We start from the raw sequence: 23,332 nt of genomic DNA, 5'->3' as shown, positions 1-23,332 counted from the left end.
GGCAGGGACCTCATTTCTCTGAGCTTAGTCTAGCCCTGCTCTTCCCTCAGTGGGCGACACCCAAAGACCCAGAATCACAGTCGCATGCTTGCCTAAGACTTGACCCTGGTTCAGAGATGAAATTCCCACTGGCATTTCCAGTTCACTTACTCATGCTCACTTCTTTGGGGGGGGGGGTCTTTAAGACAAACAGAATGTCAATTGATTCCAACTCTGTTGAGAGACTGTGTTAGTCCGGAATGTGGCTTCGTCCTTTAGAGAGGGTGAGCCTGGGTGGGCTGTTGCCCTCTCTCAGTCGCTTTTCCCCTGTAAAATAAGGAAACCAGCAGCTGTTCAGGAAGATCAGTGTGATGTCTCATGAACAGCGCTTCAGGGAGACTCAGTGTGACATCACATGTAAGGTGGAGCCCAGCATCTGATGAATAGCAGTAACTGTCACCGCTGGTCAGTAGTGACTGCTGATGTCATCCTCCAGCCTCATGGGGATTTCACTCAGCAAGTCTGTAGGTCACTGAAGTCCTCAAACCAGTGTTTACCCATCTGCTCCTCTCTCGTTTTCATCGTAAGCTACCCTTGAGGCTGCCGATACCCTGACATTCCTTGATTCTCCCCGAGGTACATCTCTGCAGAAGGGCCAGGGAAGCTCTGCACACAGCAAACACTAACGACAAGTATTTCAAGAATTTCTGCTACCGTTTCGTGTGTGTGTGTGTGTGTGTGTGTGTGTGTGTGCGCGCGCGCGCGCGCGCGCGCGTGCGCCCCTGTGTGCAGGAGGTTGTGTGCACATAGGTGTGGAGTCCAGGACACCCTTAAATGTCATTCTCAAGAGTACTGTCCACCTCTTTTGAGAAGCATGGAGCTCTTCGGTTAGCCTAGATTAGCTGGTCAGTGAGCGTCAGGAATCCTCCTGTCTCATCTTCCAGTGCTGGCATGAGAAATTTGTGACTGCACCTTCTTCGTTACTCAAATTCTGGGCATCAAACTCAGGTCTCCGTGTCTGTGAGGCAAGCTCTTTACAAGCTAAGGCTTTTTTCCTGTCCAAGTTCTGCTGGTTTTTAAAGAGTCTCTCCTTGCTTTGGTAGGAAATGTTCAGACAGAGAAAGGAAAGACTTCAGCACAGGGTCCCTTCTGCCTGCCACTCAACCTCAACAGTTACCACCACTTTCTCAGTTCTTTCGTCTCCCTGTTGCTCTGCCCACCCTCAGATCTTTCTAGAAGCTTCAGTAAAACACCATATAGCTTAGTGTATGAAAGCTTGTCAAACCTAAATTTCTGAAAAATGTTTTTTTTCCTAATGAAGATCTCATCCCAGAGGTCAATAAACACAGTAACTAGGATTTTACTATCATAACATGGTGTGGACACAGATCCATGCATGCAGAACAGAAGTGTTTTCCTCAAGATACAGCAAGTGAGAAATCTTGAAGGGGCGTCAGAAACTGGAACTCAGTCAGAGCTGCTATAAACCAGGTACCAAGGGCACAAGTAGGTGTTATGTGCATGTTTTGTGTCTGTAGACGGAACCACCTTAACAGAAACAAATGTACCTCACTTGAATGAGGATCTCACTTGTCATCGTAATCCATCGTATCTGTCACATGGCCAGGGCACATAGGTTAGAAATGAAGAATTCTGCACATGAAGTAAGTCAAAGTTAGAACAAGCATTTCCACATATGAAGATAAAAAGAGATGCAGACACTTCCAAACAGAGCAACCCAGTGGGTGTGTGGATGGTGATGACACTCTGACCTCTTCAGCCACACCCACCTTTCAAAAGTCCCAAGTCTGTACCTTATGGAACCTGTAGAGCCTAGTTGTTCTGTTTCATTTTAACAATGTCTGTAGCTTATTTAAATCCCTCTGCCATCTATCCCACCCATCAGTGAGGCATGGCAAGCGGTTCATGATGAACACATAGAGAGCCCGACACAGGGAAGCCCTCCGCTCTGCTCCATCAGCTTTTGAGAGACAAGAATGAAAATCTCGATGGAAAAAAGTCTTTCACTAGAAACAAAACAAGAGCTGTATTTCAATATAACATTGACTTTGTTATAGTAGAAAACACAGACACAAGTAACTGGAAATCTGGGTTGTAACCCTAGCACAATTACCACAAGGTCTGGACAAGGAAAACAGATTATGGAGCAAAACATTATGGAAGATCACAGTGGAGAGGTAGGCCCATTTCTGCGTGTGTGGTAGGAAGAGTTCATATTGATAAGTGGCCATTCTTATGCCGGAAATGGTGGCTGACAGGTATAAGCACACCATGCAGAAAGATCACAGGTTCAGAGGTAGCCTCAGGTACGTAGCGACACTGTCTAAAGAAAACCAAGGGCTGGGAGGTATGTATAGCTCAGAGACAGACAAGCTTGCCTAAGCTATGCAAGAGCCTGGGTGTGATCTTCAACATCAGGGGTGGGGGAAGCAATTTTTCAGCTACAGATGTTTATTGATTTGCAAGGGGATTATATCCCAGCACACACATCATAAAAGTTATCATGAACTGAAATGCATTTAATAATTTGATACACTTAAACTACCAAGCACCGTCACTTAGCGATGCAGTACTTACACTGTGGAGTGTGGATTGTTTGCCTTGATGAACATTTGACTGACTGGGTTCTGTGACTGCTGCTTTCCAGGTTCATGAGCAAGCACTGTACTCCTATCCCTAGCCTAGGACAGAACAAAAACCAAAGTATATTACTGTGGAATATATGTGTTGCATTGGCTCATGTTGCATTTGTTTAACTCTGTAAGGCTGTGTTACTTTGACTGTCTAAAACACCTGATTGGTCTAATAAAGAGATGAATAGCGAATGGCTAGGCAGGAGAGGGAAACAGGTGGGGCTGCCAGGCAGAGAGAATAAATAAGAAAGAAGAAGGAGAGAAGGAGAAAACGGAAGAGAGGAGGACATCAGGGGCCAGTCACTCAGTCACACAGTCAGCCATGGAGTAAGAAGGGAAGAAAGGAATATAGAATAAAGAAAGATGGAAGCCCAGAGGCAAAAGATAAGTGGGATAATTTAAGAAAGCTGGCTAGAAACAAGTCAAGCTAAGACCGGGCATTCATAAGTAAGAATAAGTTTCAGTGAGTTTATTTGGGCGCTTGGTCGCAGGCCCCCAAAGACCAAAGAGTGGAAACAAACCAGCTACAGTACATTGTTTTGTGCGTGTGTATCACATTTCACCATTGTGAAGCTAAAAATAATCACAACTCTGGGACCAGAAGAGCTACAGGTTTAATGCAATCCTGGTCAAAAACCCCACTAAGCTAGGTTATGGACACTGACAGCTTTATTCTATAGTCCTTATGGGAAAACAAAAGTTCCAGGAAAACTAATAATAGTACTACTAATAAAACTAATAATAATAATGATAATGGTGATGATTATGATGATGATGATAAAATCTGACACTCGAAGACGTTCTGTAAAGCTGTCGTCACCAAAATAACTGACAAAAGAATAAACAGCTAGATCGAGGGAGAGAGAGAGAATGGGGAACTCAGAAACAGAGTCTGCTGATCTCCAATGGGAGAGCGAAGGAAATTCAGTGAGAGGGCAGCACAGGATATTTCTAACACATGGGCTACTCCCAAACCAAACAACAGCAAAGAACCTCCAGAGAGATCAAGAAAGAAATTCAGGATGGACACTAGGCCAGAAGGAAAAATGAAAAACCAAACACTTGCAGAGGGTGATTGACATGCCCATTTCGAAAGCAGTACAGACACTGGGATGACGCTGGAATGACAGGGACGTTAGCATGGCACCTGGGCAGGGATGACATATGAACACGTGCAGTGGTCCCTCTGTCTCGAGTGTCCTAGGCTGACACATACTTCTGACACAGGCCTCATTTCACATCTTAGTCGGTATCTTTTCTGAATGCGGTACATATTAAATTTGTATTTTAATGTTTCCCCTTTCTTCTCCTCCTCTCCTTCATCCTTTTATCTGTAGCTCCTATTACCCTCCAACACGCTCCTTTGCTCCTTGAGCACTAGGTGCTGACTAAATATTTATTGAATAAATACCAATGCCTCCAGCAGCAAAATCCCTCACGCTGTTTCTATAGAAACACCTATACCACCTTTTAAAATGATTCACTCTTTCATAGTTTGACAGCCATGAAGGCATTCTAATTGAGATGACTCTAAAAACGCGCTGCATAGGTATGGGATGGGAAGAACGCGGACACGGTCTCTCGTGTTCTTGAATGATTTCTGAGGATCAACATGGAAGAAACTGATAACATAAGCAATAGTTTTTATTCTTGTTAAATTTATCACATTTTGTTTTCATCGGTGGGAAAGGGATCCAACAGGGTCAGAACAGGAAGCCCAGAGTCATGTGTTTTTGTATTTTCCATACTAAGTTTGCAGTGCCACATCTTCCAAAGTGGAAGACAGAACTACGCTTATTGCCTTTTAAAAACCATCGTGTTCTATAGGATGATTTACTATGAAAGCGAGCAGCCTTGCCCCTTCCTGTGCTTTCATAGTCAATCATCCCATAGAACACAATGAGTCGCTGGCTGGCTCCATCAACCGAGTTCATAGTGACATCTGCAGGCCACGTGTGAGCACTGCACAAGGGTCCTGGTGCCTCTCAGCTCCTGCCAGAGTGGTCAAAACAAAACAACAGAAACACTTAGATAGACCAAAGGTAGATGGAAAGACTCGCTTTAAATGTTTTTATAACTTCTACATAGATCTCCGTTGCTGGAAATTTGAGTAGGAACAAGAGTAAAAAGCAAATGTTAAAATGTTAAATGTTAAAATGTTAAATATGTCCAACTTGCTGGATCTCCATTCTAAGGAGAGGGCTATTGTTATTCCCACCACACCTGAGCCGAAGGCGCAGGACAATTAGTCAATTCATCCCCATGCTGCTTAACTAGTTGGGGGTAGTGGATAACTAGACTTGGGGGTAGCAGAACTTGGACACAAGTCTGTATGACCCTAAGTTTCTAGGTCCAGGGGTCTCAGAGATGGGTCCAATTCTCACTGTTACAGAAGATCCCAGAAAGGATCATGTGTGGGGCCACTGGAGAGTCTGGTGACATCTGAGCACTACTGCTAATCCTCACTGGCAACAGAGATCCACAACACGTCTTCTATAAACACTGAAATGGTGTGTGTGTGTGTGTGTGTGTGTGTGTGTGTGTGTGTGTGCGCGCGCGCATGTGTAAACTAATGGTACTGGGAGGAGCCCAGTGGTAAAGGCAAGAACGTCTTGGAAGTGCCATCTTTCATTATGTCTGTGGCCTGTTTTTTAAATGTCTCAATGAACCAAGTGTGTCTGGCCTACCCCTGTCCCCTATCTTAATGGAGACCCAAAGAACTGCTTACCCACAGCCTAGATTTGTGGATGGTCTCCACTGCGGAACTCCAGATGCTTACCCACAGCCTAGATTTGTAGACGGTCTCCACTGCGGAACTCCAGATGGAACATACTGATACTATCAAAGGACAAAGACCAGCATCGTATGGTTGACATCTCAGGTCCATTTTGTTTCAAGACTAAATGACTTTGTGAGTATTGAAATTATCCCTCCAATAGCATAACTATACCATGCTTTGCCTCACTAAAAGCTACTCATGTGCTAACTACATATCTTATACTACAAGCACCATAGCTATATTGTGACATTAAAATAACCTCATTCTGAGGGCTTGTGTCTGGTCTTATTGTATCTTGTGCTTTTCTGGAGGCAGGGGAAGCTGGAGAGAGTGGATTTAGGAGAGACAGGAGGTAACGGAGAACTGGAAGGAGTGAGAGAGGGGAGAAGCTGCAGTCAGGATGTATTGGATGAGAAAAATAAATAAAAATTGATATATATATATTTATTTAAATTTGTGATTGGTATATGTATGTATGCACATGATCACACACATGCAGAAGCCAGGTGGCTCCCTCTGTCACTTTCCACTTGGTTTTTGTGACACCATCGCATAAGACTAGGTAGCCAGTGAGTTCAGGAAATCCTATCCTCTGGGTGCCCATTTTGCTGGAATCCCAGACTGAACCACTGAGCCTTGCTCATACATGAATGCTGGGGATGCAAACGGACCCTCACACGTACACAGAAAACACTCTACCCACCGAGCCATCTCCCCAGCCCACAAATAAACTAAGGCGTTCCAGAGACGGAAGGGCCTGGCCCCAATGCTTTGTAAAAGCCCCAAACAGAAAGGTCTGTAATGCCACAACTACTCTCAGAACGTTTGCCCAACCAAGTGTGTGTCTTTGCTTTAAGCGACTTTCCTTTTTCCTCGGCTCTAGTTTGGTCTTCTAAGGATCAGCCTGGCTTCTTTAGACTACACAACCTCAAAAGGTAAAGGCTTGGTCAGAGGGAATGTCCGGCGAGAAGATGGCCAAGTTTTGAAAAGTGCCTGGTTAAATGATGAACCCTGCCCAGAGCGTTTTCACCTCGGTGGTTTCCATACGGGCTGTGGTTCAGAGGTGACATCATTGGTTTCTCAGTGATGAAAGGCCCCCAACAAGTGTCTCCTGTGACTGAATACTCTCAATAATAAGGGCATGGTTTCTATAGCAAGAGTGGAAAGAATGACTTTCATTAAATTAAGTTTGTCACAGTTAAAGTTTCAAAAGAGGGAAAAAATTGTGGATTTTTCAATCAAGTTGAATTTGGAGCCGCAAATAGCGTCAAGCACAGTGCTCTCTCTTCTCTCATTTCTAGTCCCACGTTAAAAAAAGAACCACAAATATTACAGGTTCTTCTTATATTTCATGTCTCCTTATTTTCTTTTGTTACAAACTCATCAACCATGCTAGTTGGTCACGGTCAACTTGACACAATGAGTCATCTTGGGAGAAGGACCCTCAACTGAAGAACGGCCTCCATCAGATTGGTCTGGCGGGGCATTTATTTTCTTGATTGCTAACTGATGTGGGAGGCGCAGGCCACTCTGGGCAGTCCCACACCTGAGCAGATAGTCCTAGGTTGTCTACGAAAGCGACTTGACCAAGCCATGGGGAGCAAACCAGTCAGCAGCCTTCCACTGTGGTCTCTACCTTAGCTCCTGGCTTCAGGTTCTGGAGCTGAATTTTGCCTCAGCTTCCCCAAATGCCCAGTAACCTGAAATGGACGTTTCCTCCTAGCGTGGTTTTGCTCATGGTTTTTATCACAGCAACAGAGATGCAAACCAAGACATCACCTCCACCTGTTGATGATCGCTGTCTAAAGAGAGCCACTGTCTGTCTCCCAACTGGGGAGAGGGAAGGAAGAGCTGTCAAGACCAAAGCGTCCTGCTTTCCTTCATTGTACAAGAGGCGGTGTGTTCATTTTCTCACCAGTGGGCCTAACTCCTACAAAAGCAACTTTAAAAGAAGACTTACTTTGAATGAATTCCCCAGGGCAAGAATGTGATGGTAACACTTCCCATCCCTGTAGACCACGTTGCGGAGGAAAGGGAACTCTAGGGCTAGCTGGCTTTCTCCTCCGTTCCTTTGTATCCAGTCTAAGACCCCTGTTCACTGGTAGCTGCTGCCCATGTTCAGGATCCCTCTTCCCTCCTTAATCTTATTGAGCATCTCTGGAAACACCCTTAGGGACTCATCTAGAGCTGGGCTTCCTGGGTGATTTTAAACCTAGCCCAGCTGACAATGGACATTAACCATGATGGGCATTTTCTGTGAACGAGGTAAGGACACTTAAGAGCTTTTTATGTATCTTCTCTTGGGCGCTGTAATCTGATGTCATAGCACCTTTATTACTTACATGAGAAGAAGGTGTAATGTGGTAGATGCAATAGAAATGGAGCTGAAAGCCTTAGTCACTCTTACCTACTGCACTTGTAATTCCTCACACATATCACCCAGTCTTTCACACACACACACACACACACACACACACACACACACACACACAGCCTCTTAGTCTCTTATTCTTCAGAAAATGCTGAGGTCATTCCAAAATCTGGATGCTTCCATTGATGTGACTAACATTTTATTTTATTTTATTTTGCTTAGACAATCCCAATTTTCTTCTTTGCTCCAAAACCACAACTACTCGAATAAGCCTTCCACATTGCAATTCGTGTCTGGCTAAGCAACATATTTCTTTTGTTAAGTAGCCCAACCTGTTAACTACAGCCCTGTCTTAACAGAATAAACTTAGACAAGTTATTTACCTTCAGTTTGCACATCAGTGGTGTTAGGAGAGTCATTATACAGAACACATACAATGTGGTGGTGATGAACAGACAGTGTCACAATGGGAGGCTGCACTCAGCTAAGAGAATGGAGGGCCTTTTGGTAAGAGGAGCTATATACAGACTTGTAGAAGGGAACCATTTAAAGAGCTGGAATTATCCCAACACTGAAAAAAAAAAGGGGAGCAATTACCACTACAGGGGCAATGAGAGGGAGGTGAGGTTAACGTTATAATCCCAGAGAAAGCAGTGATAGTTAAGAGCTGTGATTGTGGTTGCAGCGGAAACGGTCATGTTTGCAGCCTGGTGTGCTTGTGGTTACAGTGATTGCAGTTGTGGCTGTAACAGGTGTGGTTGTGGCTGTGACTGCGGTTGTAGGAGAAGACCATTGGTAGATGCTACCCTAAAACAATACAGCTGGTGCCTGGTGACCCAGCATTGTGAGGCTGAAGACTCAAGCACTGTGAGGTTCCTCTTTCCCCTCCACCCAATCTGCTACCACAGGTTCCCATTCGCCAAGCCAAAACTGGATGAGAGCGCAAAAGAGGAGTGGGCTCAGTGCAGCATGCTGGGGCCCAGAGCAGGAAGAACGGCGCGGACAGGAGCCAGAGGGGCCGGCAGAGCTCATCGAGAACAAATATATATTGTCGTGCTTACTCCTTCTTCGGGGTATCCTTTGTTCCTGCAGCAGTCCCAAGGACAAAGGGGCTATCACACAAATTATACCCTCTTCGGCACTATTGAGCTTTGAATGGAACAAAGAAGGCGCAATGGATGAGTGTCCAGGAAGAATGAGCCCTTCATAGGTCTGCAAAGCTATACAGCATCTCACCCTCAGGCCAACACAGACCTGACTGTCAGAGAACAAGGCCTGACACGGAAGAGGAGGAAACAATGGACCCCGAGGATTAGTAGGGTAGAAGGACTGAGCTGAGGAGCCCAGCTCCAGGCCAAAATGCTATGTATGTTCTTTCAGCCCTGACCACAAGCAGTCATATGACTGGCAGCCGCATAAGGGGAAGCCACCCTGCCCCCCATATCCTGGGACCCAGCCCATGAATCGTCAGATAGGAGTTGCAGAAAAGAACTCAGCACCCTTCCCACCCCTAGCCAGTCATGCTCAGTACAGTTTTCAGTTCGAACTGGAGAGCCTGTGATGTGGGATTCCCTCTGTATGCTGTGAATACTGTTGGTTAATAGAGGACTGCTTTGGACCTATAGCAGGGCAGAACTTAGCTAGGCGGGGAAAACTAAACTGAATGCTGGGAGAAGGAAGGCAGAGTGGAGAGAAGCCACATAGCCCCATCAGAGACAGATGCAGGATGGAACTTTACCCAGTAAGCCACAGCCACGTGGTGATACACAGATTACTAGAAATGGGTTAAATTAACATGTAAGTGTTAGCCCCAAAGCTAGAACTAATGGGCCAAGCAGTGTTTTAAATAATACAGTATCTGTGTGATTATTTTGGGGCTGAGCAGCCAGAAACCAACAAGCAGCCCTACTTATAACAAGCATGCTTTTAAAGGTCTCCTTACTAGGGGGTTCCAGGATGAAGGACAAGGATGTTTCAGGTTAATGTTGACCAAAAAAGACCAGGTAACTATGTTTGTTTCTAATAAAGTTGTCTTGAAGTAAAAAAAAAAGTCATAAACAAGGCCATTACACAATGATAAAAGGGTCAATGCATCAAGAGGATATAAACACACTCAATACTGGAATGTATGAGGATATAATGGGAAGAATAGCTAAGGAGAAAAGAATGGCAAGGTAATCAGAGCTTTGTGGCCCCTTTTTGATGGTGAACAGTTCCACCAGTAAAATAAATCAATAAAGAAGTATTGGACTTGATCTTAGCCATTCTTACAGGTTTAAGATGGAATCTCAGAGTTGTTTTGATTTGCATTTCTCTGATGGCTAAGGATGTTAAGCATTTCCTAAAGTGTCTTTCAGCCACTTTAGATTACTCTGTTGGGAGTTCTCTGTTTAGGTCTGTACTCCATTTTTTATTGGATTATTTGTTCTTTTGATGATCAATTTCTTGAGTTCTTTATATATTTTGGAGATCAGTCCTCTGTCTGATGTGGGATTGGTGAAGATCTTTTCCCATTCTGTAGGCTGTTTTTTTTTTTTTTGTCTTGTTGACCATGTCCTTTGCTTTATAAAAGCTTCTCAGTTTCAGGAGGTCCCATTTATTGATTGTTTCTCTCAGTGTCTGTGCTGCTGGGGTTATATTTAGCAATTAGTCTCCTGTTCCAATGTGTTCAAGTGTACTTCCCACTTTCTCTTCTATGAGGTTCAGTGTGGTTGGCTTTAGGTTGAGGTATTTGATCAAAAACACTGATGACAACTTATGCTGGAGAGGATGTGGGGTAAATGGAACACTCCTGTATTGCTGGTGGGAGTGCAAATTGGTATAGTCCCTTTGGATATCAGTGTGACAATTTCTAAGAAAATTAGGAAACAGCCGTCCTCAAGACCCAGCAATACCACTTTTGGGTATATATCCAAAGGATGCTCAATCGTGCCACAAGGACATGTGCTCAACTATGTTCATAGCAGCTTTGTTTGTCATAGCCAGAACCTGAAAACAACCTAAATGCCCTTCAACTGAAGAATGGATAAGGAAAATGTGGTATATTTACACAGCAGAAAAAAAATAATGGCATCTTGAAATTTGCAGGCAAATGGATGGATCTAGAAAACATCATATTGAGTGAGGTAACCCAGACCCAGAAAAAACAAATATCATATGCATTCACTCATAAGTGGTTTTTAGACATAAAGCAAAAAAAAAAAAAAACCAGCCTACAATTCACAATCCCAGAGAAACTAGACAACAATGAGGACCCTAAGAGAGACATACATGGATCTAATCTACAAGGCAAGTATAAAAAGACAAGATCTCCTGAGTAAATTGGGAGCATAGGGACCATGGGAGAGGGTTGAAGGGGAGAGGAGAGGAAGGCAGGGGAGCAGAGAAAAATGTATAGCACAATAAAATCAATAAAAAAGAACTAGTTAAAAAATAAAAAATAAATTTGGAAATTGTCAAAAAAAAAGTATTGGACTTGTCACAAGTTAACCAAATAAGCCTTACAGACTGGAACATCCCATCCACAGGAGAGGCCCAGATGGAACACTCTGCAAGCTAGCCATATGTTGGGACTCAAGTCTCACCAAGTTGAAAAAGTTCAAAATCATGTCTTGTGTGAAAACCAAAGTATTTTTTCCTAACTTCTTTTTTATTATTATTATTTTATTACTTTTAAAAAATTCCAATCTAAATTCCCACTCCCTCCCCTCCTCCCACTTCCTCCCCTCCTTCCACTCCCTCCACACAGCCTTCCACCTCTCCCCCCTCTAATCCTAAGAGAGGGCAAGGCACCCTGCCCTGTGAAAAGTCCAAGGCCCTCCCTACTACATCTAGTTTGAGCAAAGTATACATCCAAAGAGAATAGGATCCCAAAAAGCCAGTACATGCAGTAGAGACAAATCCCAGCGCCACTGTCAGTGGTCCCTCAGTCTGCCCCAACTGATCCCTGTACATGAACAAATTGTGAATTTTAAACCCGTGCTTCTAAATAAGCAATGAGTCAAGAAACCATGTTTTTTTTTTGGTTTTTTTTTTTGTTGTTGTTGTTTTTTTTCAATCTTAAGAAGGACAAAAAGAAAGAGATTGCCATCTACTGAGGAACTTGAGAGTCAAAACAGAAGACTAGAATGCAAGGTCAAAAGTCCGGAGCAGGAGACACCAGTTCTGAAATGACAGTTTGCAATTTCCCTTCTCCCAAGCCTGCAGAACTGTGGACCAGCAGGACTGCAGAATACTGAAAGCCTTCCAGTCCAACTAACCCAATGCTTGAATCCTACTAAACATGCCTGCTGCAGGATTATCCCCCCCCTGTCTGAATGGAACATTCATGCAAGAAGCCCTGGGTTTGATTCCCAGTAGCATAACTTTCCTTGGTGTAATAGCAAGTAAGGAGCCAGCCTGGGCTACATGGTATCCTACCTGAGAAAGTAAGAAAGGAGAGGGAGATATTGGGTCAAGAAAAATAATCTCATTTTTATAGCATCAAAAAATAGTAAGAAAACCAAAGACCTATAAAACACAAATTAAAATGAATTGATGGAAACACAAATGGACTAGAAGATATCACAAACTCATAGTATTGTTATACCATTCAAAGTAATTTTAAATTTAATCCAATCAAAATCCCAATAGCATTCATAGAAAAAGTTTCTTAGTATTCATAAGGAAACATAAACGAGCCATAGTAGTCAAACAATTCTAAGAAAAAAACCAAATGTTAAAACCTTGTTATTTGCCACAGAGTTGGGGATATCTCATCTCTTGTTTTGTAACTATCTCACAAAACTATAGTAATCAAAACAACATGGTACTGACATTAAAAACAGATATACAGACTAGTGGAAACCCAGAAATGAATCCAAACATGAAGTCAAGAATTTTGAGAAGGGAACTATGAAGACAGAGAAGCAAGGGGGTGTTTCAGTGTGTGCTGTGAGGGAAATGGGATCTTGGAAGCTAAAGAACAAAACTGGACAGGTAGCCTACTTCACAAACTAACCAGGAATCAATAAAGACCCAAAGGGAAGACCAGAAACACTCTCGTGCTCCCAAAAAGTGAAAATGGACAAAGTTCTGTCATTGGCCTTAGTGACGCTTCTCTAGGACGTTCCACCAAAGCTCAAACCACAGAAGCAAAAATAAATAAATGGGACAATATAAAGTAAGAACATTTCTGTATGCCAAAGGCAACAGTCGACAAATGAGACAGCACCTCACAGATCCAGGAAAGTATTTGCCAATTACATGACTGCTAAAGGACTGTTGCCCAGAATTTATGAATAACTCCTACAACTAGAAAAATAACTATTCTGAATTCTTAACGGACAAAAGACCTGGCCAGGCATTTTCCTAAAAGGTACCAATGTCACACAAACAGGCCTATAAATGTCTCTCAGCATCATGGGGGGAAATGCAAACCAAATGGTTGTGAGATCACCACTTTATCCCTAGCTGGATAGTTATTGTCACAAAACGGCAATGCAAGACAAACAAACACTAAAAAAAACAAAACCCCAATTGTTGGGGAGGGTGGAGGGAAGGGGACCAGTCTGTGCTATTGCTAGAAATGCAGCTTGGTACAACTATCACAGCGTGGAGTCCATCCCCTCTCTAAGTCAACAGCAAGACTCGTGGATATACTCACCAGGCCTTTCTTCTGGGAGTATACACAGAGGAGCGGAAATCCCTACCTGCTACAGCTCTCTGCAGCCCCATGCTCACTCCTGGGTTTTCCATAGTACCTACGGTGTGGAAAGAATGTGTCTGTTGATGGACACATAGATAAAATTTGGAACATATTTTCAATGGAGTGTTATTCAGCCTTAAAAAAGAATTCAGTCTTGCTATGTGCCACAATAGAGATGAGCCTGGAGGACATTAGGCTAAAATAAATAATCAGCTACAGAAAATAAAATATTTCATGCTCTCTCTCTTTGCGCACACACGTGTGTGTGAGAGAGAGAGAGAGAGAGAGAGTGTGTGTGTGTGTGTGTGTGTGTGTGTGTGTGTGATAGAGACTAGCTCAGTGGTGACCTGAGGTTGGAGAGGAACAAAGGAAACAATGGCTACAGATGAGGATCCCCAGCAGCAGACACATAAAACGAACAAGCCTGGGCCTCTGATAAACAACCTGGGGAACACACAAAATGAAAAGCCATGTTTGAAATTCATATGAAACGAATATATTTTCACTGTCATGCCAAAGAAACAAAAAGAGCAGTTATGTGATCTATAAACATGCTAATTTTCTTCTCCAGAGTAACCTACTTTTTATCTCTGTAGAGACCTCATCCGTCACCATGTAGTTTACCTTAAAAACATACGATAAAACTTTCTCCCCACGTCTTTTTCTTTTTTACAAACCTGTTTTCCCCAGGGCTTCTTAAGTGTGGGTCCTCTGTGTTAAAGCTCTCTTCTTCCTGAAAGAAGAAAGCCCCAAAGCAAGGCAGACACTGTCCAGATCCCGAACTTCAGGTCACACCAAAACACAAAGGCTGTGGCTTTTCCATAACACTTGGCCCGGTCCATTCATCATTTCAGCTTTTAGAACTGGAGGGGCCGTTGGGGCCTGACTGACCTCTCACCCCCACACTCTGACAGCTCCACTGGGGGCCCCCAGGCAGGCCCTCGTTCTCCCTGCCCCTTAACACACACACCTATCAGCTAACCCTAGACTCTACCCTGTGACCCACGGGGCCGCAGCACCATGGGATCCCCCGAATGTCCTCTCTCCTGAAGCCTTACCCTGAGCCTCATCTAGTATGCATTCTGTTCCCCTGGTGGCTTCCACTTACGATTGCAGCTCCCGGCTGTGGTCACTAAACCTACCGAGCCTCATGTCTTCTCCAGCTGGGCTCCAGCACTTGTGTACCACCCTTCCGGGTCGGTTCCCACCATGACATCTTCAGCCATCATGACTAAATCTGTCTTCTGTCCACATGATCTCTGGTTCTCTGCAGCCAGCACCCAGTTCCCTTCTTCAACTCCACAGCCCTTTGCTCTTCAATATGGATGGCACTTTCTTGTTAGGATGCAGTGGCCACACTGAGATGACGGGACCAGGTGACACAAGTCAGTGTTCTATGCCTAGCAGGGCTTCAAAACGAAGATACCAAATTCATCTGCATTATCTTGAGCTTTTCTTACAATATTTACAGTAGTCGTGGCTTAGAGACATTACTGTGTGAACGCTGAATATTCAATTTGCAAGTTACTTTGGTAAATTATTATGTTATTGCATGTCTATACAGTGGTGATATTCTAGTTATTGTGCCGGGTTGATTAAATGGTGTGCGCAGAGGACTTAGCCTGTGGTCAGTCAACTTTTGCTGTTCAAAATATTTACAGTGCGGCACTGACAAGGATTCTTTGCTTGACTAAACTTTAGTCTGCCTTCTGACCTTTCTCCTCTCACCTCTGCATTCCCTCATAAGCTCCAGCTTTAGCAAAGAATCCTGGGACGTGTTGAGCCAGACACCCTTTCCTGGGGGTCTAATCAGGCTCCTGATCCTCGCCACAGCCAGGTGATTCCGATCAGCCTGCTCCCTCTTCAGGAAGAACCCTGCTAGGTGGATTTAACCACACCCCCCCTTAGTAATGTGCCGCTCACGGACACCCACACACGCTCCTTAGTTCTGTGCTGTCCTTGGCAATGCAGTTTGCGCCGTCGGTCCCACTCTCTCCCCCACTTTAAGTCCCCTTGCAGTGGCCCTTGTACCTTCGTAAGGGTCCTAAATGGTGTCTTTCCTACTATGTTTGAACAATTACCACTGGATGTTTTTAACAGTACAAAATAGGTACTCATTAATCTGCATCTGGTATCCGTCTCTGTGATTCATGGTCATTGAGACGTTGACTGTATTTCATTCATGTTATTCGCTGTGTTTGAAACAGTCACACAGCCTATGCTCTCAATTAATTAAGTATATGAATCAAAAAATATTAAAATACTTAATATAGCTAAGAAAGGTTTTTTTAAGATAAAAATAAATAAAACAAGGGCTGGAGCCATGGATTAGCCTTGCTTGCTGCTCTCTAGAAGACCTAGGTCTTTCCCAGCATCCACACTGGTGGCTCACAGCCACCTACAGGTCCAGCTCTGGGACATCTGACACCCTCTCCTGACTTCCGCAGGCCCTGGCATACATGTACTCATAAACATCAATACAAATAACTATTGAAAAGAAAACGCAAGTTCAACCATGAGCAACTTAAACCATGAGTTTAAGATAAAGTGAAGAGATGAGCCATGATTGGTGTTAGCATTAGGATGTGACTTTACCACAGAAAGGCTTTGTCCCCAGCTGGCAGAGCCAGTCACTGAGAAGTGCTCAGATCATAGTACCTCTGCTTGACAGAATCTTAATAGGATGGCCTTATTGGCTGGTCGTGGTAACTAGCGCTGATTGGGTGGTCTTGATAACCAGCGTATGTTGTGCTAACTGGTGCTAACTAGAGGCCATGGAGCTATTGGAAGGAAGAAAATCCCCAGAGATTGCCCTGGAAAGGTGTTTATCATCCCAGGCTCCTCTGTCTGCCTCTCTGCTTAATGGCTGCCCTGAGGTGAAGAGCTTTTTCCTGCCATGACCCTTCCCCATGGTGATTCTGCCTTCCCACAGGCCTAAAAGCAACAGAGCCAACCAACCATGGAATAATCCCTAAAACTATCCATCAAATTAAACCCTTCCTCTTTGCAAGGTGTTTGTCACAAGAAAATTCTACAAGAGTGAGAAATGAAATGTACAGCAAACCCAACAGATTGCAATACAGATGTACTGAAAAGAACGTAGGTGGGCAGTGGCGGGAACGCCTTTAATCCCAGCACTGCAGAGGTGGAGGCAGGCGGATCTCTGAGTCTGAGGTCAGCCTGGTCTAATAAGAAGTCCCAGACCTATGTGATGAGACGCTGTCTCAAAAGAAAAAAAGCAAGGGTGGGGTTCAGCATTTGCCTATAGTCATATTCCCAGATACTGAGGTTGAGGCAGGAGAATTGCTTAAGCCTAGGATCGCAAGGACTGCCTGGGAAACACACTGAGGTAGCACCCCTTTAAAAATTAAAGGATGGCCTCATAATTACAGACATAATCTTAGTCCCTAGTGTCATCAATGGCAAGCAGAGCTAAAACTACAGTTTGGTGTCATTTAATACATAGCAGATGAACAAAAGTATGCAGAGCAGACAAAATCAGGCAAAAGTAGGGAGTTATGGAAACTCCTATGTGCCTCTGTTAATGGCCAGAGCTGGGCAAGTTGTTTGGGAAATGAACTGGGTAGCTGTGCAGGTTGCAGGGTGGATGTGAGCCAGGAGGACGGAGCTGGAAGAGGCAAACAGGCCACCTCCGTGTACCTCCATCAGCCCTGCTTTGTCAATCACACAGTGGGCTCAAGGGGAATATCTCCTTAGTTTGTATGACCACACAAATTATTCTTAATACATCAAATATAACAACATGGGAAATTTTGAGAAAATGAAAGGTTTGATGAGGATGATTGGGATTTTGCGTTTTCAATTATGTATTACATTGTAAAACAAAAGATAATCAGAAAGCTTTGGAGCGGCTGTGGCTCTGCCTCATGGCAGGCTAATGTAGGGGAGTTTCTTTTGCATTGTTGTGTTCTAGAATCAAAAATTAATAAAATAAAATGATCTTGTAACTCTTTGATAGTTCACGTAGAATAAACCAAACTACGAAACATTTCCCAGGTGAAACTTCCTCCCTAATATAACATTTGGGAAATGATCATTCTTTCAGGGCATTTTTAAAACTTCTGCAGGCAAACCCAACAGAAGAGCACCCCAAGCAAGACGAAAGACACAGCAGGCTGTGATGGGGAGGGTGGAAATTGGCAGGCAATTCCAAAGGAATTTATATGAAAATGCAAAATCTAAATCACATGGAAGTCAGGGAGGGATGACTTTTCTTCTGTTCCCTGTCCATTTTCATACTGAGCACATCTGCATGAGCCCACAGAAAGGGCCCCATTTAAAGTCCAGTCCCCGCTCACAACTGTTAAAACCCAACTAGAAATTAACATGGGGCCCTTCCGAAATGACCATCATATAATAAAAAGAAAATATTCTTGTGGTTTATTATCAATTTAGTTTTTGCCTGAGTTAGCAACTGATTAGGATTTTCAAAATATTTTTGGCCTACATCCTTCTTCAGTAAATTACTGCAATATTTATAGTTATATTTGTATTTAAAGAATCAAACTGTTGGGAGAATCCTTGATAAAGGCACTGGCCACAGAGTCTGGTAACCTCGGTTCAGTCCCCAGGACATACAGAGTAGAAGGAGAACAGGAGAACACTGACTCCCACAATTTCTCCTCTGACTTCTGCATTTACGTCTGAGTTCAATTCCCAACAACCACGTGGTGGCTCACAACCATCTGTAATGAGATCTGGTGCCCTCTTCTGGAAAGTGTATATATAATAAATGAATTAATTTTAAAAATCCTATGATCTTTAAAAGAAAAGAAATATAAACGTAAAGATTTCAATCTATCTTACCAGACAATGAAATACAAACACTTCTGTTTATGACCCTGGCTAATTCCTATTAGGGCCATATAATAAATAATGTATAATTTCTGAGTTCCTTTGACCGGTTGCCTGTCTGCTACTGCTGACTCAGCTTCTCCAGCAGATCCAGAGGCAAGAAATGCTGCCGTAAGACCTTGATCTCTGTAGTGCGGAATCCTAACTGCATAGCCTGAATTTGAAGACTTTCTTCCCACTTGACTGGTGCCCTCTCTGCAAGACACCGAGGCAAGCCAGCCTCTAGTCTGAATCACTGTCTAACCATGTTCCCACCTCTTTGTGAATGTGGAGGCAAAGGATTCTAGAAGACACCCTTCCGTACCCCAGTGGGCATGCTGTGCCTCCAAAGCTTATAGATTCCCCAAGAATAAAAATTGGCGAACCAAAGATCCTTTTGGCTGTTCGCTTTTGTGGGTAAACTTGAGATTGGAGGTAACAATTGAAGCAGAACTCGATGGGTTTCTGACTCTTACCGTGTGACAAAAGTCACAAAGCCCTTGGTTTAAAAATCTCAGCTGAGAAGCTGTGGGGGCTTCCCGTGGAACCTGGGGGATCAGCCAAAGTTCTTCAGCAGAAAAGTGAAGCTGACCCAGCCTAATGCCAAGCAGCTGCCTCAGGCGTGCACTTGGCACAGGGTCTTTGCACAAAACAAGTCAGAAAAGGGTTGGTTTTTAAATTTTGGAGTTAAATAAGAAGAGCTTCATGCTTTTTTATGTGCTATTGTTTCTAAGAATTTATATTTAACATTTGTTGTTTGGTTTTCAAATTCATTCTTGGGCGTTCCAAAAGAACTCTCAGCTTGGGACGCCAAATGTGTAGATTTAATATAAACCATTTGGTCTTTTAAATGGTATTTGAAGGCCTCTGAATTTTGAAAAATAAATGTTTCTGTTTGGAAAGGATATCTTCCAAGCCAGCAGTTAAAGTGCTTGAGAAGTCAAACCTTGCATTTATTAAAAAAAAAAAGTAGAAATAAACTATTTTTTCAAACGCCTATTTGAAAGAATATGTATAAAGGGTTTTCTTAAAACCTGTATAAATATGTATTACATTTCTCACTTTGGGAATAAGATCCTAATTAGTTCATTAAATTCATAATAATAAACTGCTTAAGCCAATACATTTGTTTCTCACCATAAATTTACAGGAAAATTAATTTAATTCGTATGCATTTATAGACTCACAGCATGCCAATCTACATAAAGATACAATTTTACATGCGTAAATTGAAGTTCCTTTTCAGCTATCCATAATAACAGTGCCATAAATGAGTTAGGGAGAAAATTATTTACTCTTGTATGTCAGCCTGGAATAAGTGGTACATGATGGTTTAGAAGACTTGATTTGTAAAGTTTGAAAGGACTCAAGTGCCAATCTGGTTTTGACACCATTTCTAGAGGGCTTAGGTCATCCCACGGTTCATAGCTGACCAGCATACCACCCTCGGTGGAAGCCAGGAGCAACAGATGTGGAGTCAGGCACACTTTTTGCACTTGAAAGACACAAATTCAGGGACTGAGGAGATGGCTTAGTGGCTAAGAACACTTGCTCCTTCTCTGGAGGACCTGAGCTCAGCTCCTGGTACCCACATCAGAAAGTTCATGACCATGCGTAACTCCAGCTCCAGGGGATCCAACATTCTCTTTTAACCTCCAAGGGCATAAATGTGTACACAGTACATAAACATAGATGCAGGCAAAACACTTCTACATGTAAGTGTTTAAAAAGTGGGCAGGAGTCTCATGGAGCCTCCGCTACAGGCAACCAAGCAATTCTGAGGAGAGGGTAATTGGTCTTCCCTGGGAACTCATCTTCCAGTTGGTTATCCAATACCAACAGTCAGGCCTGAAATCATATGCATACAAGTAATATTATGTGAGCTGATCAGGTTGTATTTATATACACATACACACACACACACACACACACACACACAAAGAAGTAAAGGTCATACATTTGAGAGAGAGCATGTGAAAGATTGGAGGGAGAAAAGAGACGGGGGAAAGATGTAATCATATTTTAATTTCAAAAATAGAAAAACTAAGGGACAAGAGAAAAGGAAGTAAAAGTGACATGAGTCTAAAGTTGTACACAGCAACACCACCCTGGGCCAGGACTTAGTCTCACAAGCTCATCTAAGTACACAACAGGCTTCCTTTCACGGAGATCTGGTGAAAAGTCTAATAGCTCTAAGAATAGAGCTGATATTGGAGAAAGTTAATAGTGTCTTTCATAGACCGCCCTCATAACCACCCAAATAGGCAAGTACCATTGACTCAACAAGCACTTCTCCCTATAGAAACCCTGCCATTCGGTTACATTAATAAGTGCAAAGTCCAGGACCTCTTGGGTGGGTCTGATAGTTCTTCTCCTTGTATGGCTTCCTGTGTTCAGATTACCCAGCATCTAAGAAAAGGTTCCTTTCCAGCCTGTGATGAGGAACTTGGAACAGAAAAGGGAAATGGTGGAAATACGCCAAGGTCACAATGATTGTTACTGTTCCATGTGCTTTCTATGAAACTTTAAATGATAGGGGTTTTTGTTAATAAAGTTTTATTGGAACCATTTTGTTTTACATGTGAGCATTTTGAGTTTCATTTTAAGGCACAGTGTTTACATGTTTTTTATCCTTGTTTGAGAATTCCATACCTGTATATAATATGTTCTGATCAAATCCACTACCCATTTCCTCCCCTCCAATTTACTCCCCATCCTCCCACCACGCCTTTTCCTTCCCTATTTCATGGGTTTGTTTTTTTTTTAAAGAACCAGAGTCTGCGCTGTGCTCACGTAGTGCTACCTGTATGTGCACAGATGAGGACCAGGATATGGGTAATCTCTCAGAAGCCACATTTGAGAAGAGAACTGACTCTTCCTCCCCAGAGCCCATCAGTGGCCAACAGCTCCTCAGCTTCATATGTTTTTCTCCCAACACTGCTAGAATTCTGCTTGCTTGACCTTGGCAGGTGTGGGCACACACACAGCTATGAGTTCACTGATGTCACAGCACTATTGTGTGTCTGGCAAATGCTAGCTAGATGACCTTCAATAGCCTTCCCAACTTAGAATGATCTAGAAGTAAATGCATGGACAAGATATCATCCAGGTAAAAGACTGGTCCAGACCAGACCAGTCCAGACCGGTTCAGACTGGTCTCAACAGGTTCAGACCGGTTCAGACTGGTCTAGGCCGATTCAGACTGGAACAGACTGGTCCAGAGCGGACCAGACCTGTCACGACCCGTTCAGACTGATTCAGACCAGTTTCAACCCATTCAGACCTGTTTACACTGGTTCAGACCAGCTCAGACCGGTCTTTACTGGTTCAGACTGGCCAAGACTGGTTCCGACCAGTTCCAACTGGCCTAGACTGCTTCAGACCAGTTCAGACTGGTTTAGACTGGTTCAGGCGGGCCCAGACAGGTTCCAACTGTTTAAGACTGGCATAGAATGGTTCAGACCCGTTTCAAATGATCCCAACCGGTCCAGACCAGTTTAGATTGGTTCAGACTGGTTTTGACCAGTCCTGGCTGGGTCAGACCAGCCCAAACTGGTTCTGACCAGTTCAGACTGGCCCCAACTGGTTAAGACTGGTCTAGACCAGTTTAGACCGGCTCAGACCGGTTCAGACTGGTTCCAGCCAGTTCAGACCGGTCCAGGCCGGTCCCAACCAGGTCATATTGGCCTAGACCAGTTCAGACCGGTTCCAACCTGCCTAGACTGGTTCGGACCAGTTTAGACCGGTTCAGACCCGTCTAGACAGGTTCTGACCAGTCCCGATTGGTTCAGACCGGTTCCAGCCGGTTCAGACCAATTCCACCCGGCCTAGGCTGGTCCCGAGCAGTTCAGACTGGTTCTGACCATCCCAGACCGGTTTCAGCCAGTTTGGACTGGTTCCAACCAGTTCAGACCAGCCTAGACCAGTTCAGACCAGTTCTGACCAGCCTAGACCAATTCAGACCAGCCTCAACTGGTTCCAACCAGTTCCCTACCGGTTTAGACTGGTTCAGACCAGTTTCAATCGGTTCAGACAGGTCCCGGACTTCTAGAAACTTAAGCAAGGAAGAAGTCTGCATGGAAATGAAACTTTCCTGCCACCCCTAAGTATTGCCATGAACGCTGGCCAGAGTTTGCCAGTCCTGCAGAGTTCGTACAGGATTCCCTTGAGTTCAAACAAAGCTGTCAGCATCCTTGGTTCTGGGCTCCATTTGGCTAACTGTTTTCAGGCTAGTCCAGTAAATAAGGTCTCAGAAGGAGAAGTAGCAAGGTATTAGCTGACACCGTTCTCTGGAAAAGAATCAGGAGCCTGAAAGCCGGGACTGCATGGCTCAGGTCTGCATTTTCCTCACTAACTCTCCACCTGGCTTTTATCATAAGTGTCGCAGCTGTTCACATCAGCGAACGTGGGCCACTAGCGAGGAGACCCACACCTCAGCTGAACTGGGTGGAGAGCAAGGGAGGCAAGAGATCTGTTTGTTTTAACTTATTTTAGTAACTCGGGGCCTGTTTCCTGTCTCTGGTGATGTTGCCTAGAAACCCGGTGATTCTGGTTTGAATCCAAGTTACTAATGGAACATTTGGCAAACCCTGGGAAAATGCTCTTGGAACCCTGTCCTCATGCAGGGAACTTTCTCTCCATGTTAACTCTGCGTGTGTCTCACACATATGTGCAACTGCAGAAATAGGAGATTGTGTCCTTTTGGTGTCAGCTTGGGTGTCATAAAGGGGGGAATATTTCTTCTTCTCCCCAAGCCCCTGCCTCAGAACAAGGCAGCACTCCCACTAAAAAGACAACGTCGGAAATAAACTTTTTTGCTTTTCTTGCCTTCATTTGCTATCCCAAAGAGGAAGAATGATTAAAACTTGAAAGGGGACCTCACTTGTCTTGGGGAAGGCTCAGTGTGTCAGCAATCAATGCCCATGTTTGTTCTCTTTCTTTCTCTACCAGAGTTCTGGGTGAGGGCCTGCCATGCAGGGAAAGGCCAGTGCTCATCCATCTGAGTTGCC

This window comes from Microtus oregoni, unplaced genomic scaffold (genome assembly GCF_018167655.1).
Source record: "Microtus oregoni isolate MIOR12 unplaced genomic scaffold, Mior012 000009F_ref0000495, whole genome shotgun sequence".
In the NCBI taxonomy this organism is placed as follows: Eukaryota; Metazoa; Chordata; class Mammalia; order Rodentia; family Cricetidae; genus Microtus; species Microtus oregoni.
The sequence above is the reverse complement of the archived record's forward strand: the minus strand, read 5'-3'. Positions refer to the sequence as shown.